At 50.8% G+C, this 3,007-nt stretch overlaps 1 long non-coding RNA gene across 1 annotated transcript; it reads left to right on the forward strand.

The window, feature by feature from the left end:
* Positions 1-397: 397 nt before the first annotated feature.
* Positions 398-2,755, forward strand: LOC139073914 (uncharacterized). Its single transcript, XR_011523080.1, has 3 exons — positions 398-662; positions 872-1,039; positions 1,431-2,755. It is a non-coding gene; the product is annotated as an uncharacterized lncRNA (long non-coding RNA).
* The last annotated feature ends 252 nt before the right edge of the window (positions 2,756-3,007 follow it).

Genomic DNA, 3,007 nt, shown 5'->3' on the forward strand with positions numbered 1-3,007 from the left:
CCTCTCTCAGCCTCTCCTACGTGCCAAGCTCTGCCCGCCTTGGAGTTTCCCAGATACGGTTCCCTCTGACTGGAACTCTACCCAGACACACTCGCCGCACGCATTCGCCATGCGCGTTTGCTGCAAGCATTACGTGAGTGCCCTGCGAATGGTAGGCACTCAGTAAATATTTGTTGAACATACTATCTTTTATCCTTCATATTAGCGGCAAATATTTTCCCCAGATTGTGGTTTGCTTCTAACTTTGTTTATTGTTTCTTTAACCTTCAGAAGTTTTACACTTTGATGTAGTCAAGGCAGTCAGTCTCTCTATGGGGATTTCTCTGTTGCTTTATGCACAGAAAGTTCCAGAGGTTTTATAAGAAGAGCAAGTGCCTAAGCAAGGGCCCAAGTTTGAGGAATTCAGATTAGAAGGAAGAGGAAGCAGACGTCCTTGTTGGAAACTGACGGAGGGAGTCACGGGTGTGATCAAGGCCAGGCGCAACAGCAGCACAGGGTGAGGATGTCCCGGGCATGGTTCCCTTGGCCTGCCATTGTCCTCATGGTGCTGCCATGGTATTAATGGTATTCATACCTTCCTAGTGGGTTGGGAAAGTATTACTACCTTAGGACATGTCAAAGGAAAGCAGGTCAGAGCCATTTGCCAGGCACTGACTTTCAAGGTAAGAATTGAAGGATGGGGTAGTAGTTTATCAGGTCCAGGCTGTGGGTACGTGTGTGTGTGTGTGTGTGTGTGTGAGCATGCGTAAATGTGGCTGGGAGAGGTTTCAGATAGAGGGAACAGTATCTGTGAAGAGCCCCAGATGGGATGTTTTCAGGTGGTCTTCATTAAATGCCTACTCTGTCTTCCAAAACCCATCAACGGGGCAAGGAGAGGATGTTGCCGACCACGATGAGGAGCTGTGTTCTTGAGGGTCTCAGCCCAGCCTCAATTTCCATGGAGGACAGGACCAGCCAGCTCTGGTCCTACCACGCTTCTCCACCCCCTGCCACAAGAATTAGGTGCAAAGCCATGACTACAGCACAGAAGTTGTCCCAGGTGAAGCCCCTGTCCCCAGGCAGCCTTGGTTCCTGGCTGGCTGTCCCGCCTTTGGCTGTGAGAAGGGGTGGTCCTTTGACTTTCAGAAAAACACGTGTAAGCTGCAGCCGTTCAGGGCGGGGTACAGTGTTGAACCTCTTGGGGTGGGAAGGTCAATAAAGATGCCACTCAGGCCTGCCCAGCCTTCAGCCCAGCAAGGTGACACCGGGAGGGGAGTGTCTCACCTTCTGTCTGCTGGGTGCCAGGCAGAATATAATGGCGATTCTGTGACTCCCGGTTGCGGGCAGGAGCCAGGCCCTGTGCTGAGAAAGGCTTTCCTCAGTACAACCTTAGGTGGTAGGTGTGACTCTTATCCCCACCTTACAGATAAGGTATCTGTGCTTTGTTCCAGGTCGCTCAGCTATACCTGGCAAGATCCAGATGAGGACCCAGGTGGCCCGGCTCTAGAGCCCCTGAAGGGAACCGGGACGCCCTGCGGTCTCCCAGCCCCTGGTGGAGGGAGGGTGTCCATGGGCTGGGCGTGGGCACGTGTGAGGCAGGGCTGGGACCTCCACGTCTGGTACCCGGGGGAGGAGCCTGAGCCAGGGATTCTGATTCCAACAAGGAAGGACTTCATGGGGTGTGGAGATGCTGCTGCCCAGAACTTTCTCATAAGGCAAGTCCCTCCTCTGCCCTGTTGCAGGGCTGGAAGAGGACAATTTTAGTAGCAGCAGATCTGCGTGGGCCCCAGATGAATGGCAGGGGGCCAGCTCACCAAGTACGGACAGAGCTGGGGAAACACTGAAACAGAGGCTGTTAGAACATAACCTTACATGCAAGGAAGGCTGAGGTGGTTTGGGTTATGTGACATTTGTCAGCATGAGGCCATCCCCCAGGAGGACGAAGGACAAGGTGCCAATCCAGGCTTCGAGAGGCACAGGCATGCTGACAAAGAACAGAGAGGGGCTGCCTCCCCTTGCAGCAGGACCCTAGTGGCCTACCTGGAGGAGGGGGCCCTGGAATGTGGAGTGGAGACAAGTGGGGAAAGGAGTGGGGTGAAGCAACTCAGGGAGAGATATGGGACCAGCAGCAAGTGACCCGGGCTTACTCACTGGTGGACTGCCGGATTCCAGGAAGCATTTGTGAGCCTGAGTGTCTGCGTGTTTTTATAAACTTCCCCACTTCCAACTTGGGATCAAGACTTATTTGGCAAAGAATGTTGCCTTGGGGAAGGAGGCTGACTGCCTGGAGACGGGAACGAGTAGGTGAATTCGTTCCTCAGAGGTCTAAATATGGCTTATTTCTCCAGGGCTCTGGTATTTTTCTAAGATAAATAATTGAATTGCTGAAACTGTGAAAGTGAGCCCTTGTGCAAACTCTGGAAGATTCTTAGTGTGTAAGTCTGGGAGTCTGTGTCAGTTAAAGCTTATGTATGTATAACTGATTTTTTTTTTTTGAGGAAGATTAGCCCTGAGCTAACATCTGCTGCCAATCCTCCTCTTTTTGCTGAGGAAGACTGGCCCTGAGCTAACATCTGTGCCCATCTTCCTCTACTTTATACATGAGACACCTACCACAGCATGGCTTGACAAATGGTGCCATGTCTGCACCCGGGATCTGAGCCGGCGAACTCTGGGCCACCGAGAAGTGGAACGTGCGCACTTAACTGCTGCGCCACCAGGCGGGCCACCCATATAACGGATTTTAATCATGATAAAATTGGGGCTTGTGTTATTTTTTCTGTGTGTTGAATGGTTTTCTTTGCAAAAAATGCACTCATGCACTATGATTTTTAATCGGAAGAGATTAGAAATATGACCTTGTATTGATAGATTTGTCTGTTTTAATTAATAGACTATATGTTTTAGAGCAGTTGCAGATTTATGAAACATTGAACAGAAAGTACAGGGCGTTTCCACGAACCCTCCTTACCCCCCATACCCACGGTTTCCCTGTTATTAATATCTCGCATTAGTGTGGTATCTTTTC

The sequence above is a fragment of the Equus przewalskii genome, chromosome 10 (genome assembly GCF_037783145.1).
Source record: "Equus przewalskii isolate Varuska chromosome 10, EquPr2, whole genome shotgun sequence".
Classification (NCBI taxonomy): Eukaryota; Metazoa; Chordata; class Mammalia; order Perissodactyla; family Equidae; genus Equus; species Equus przewalskii.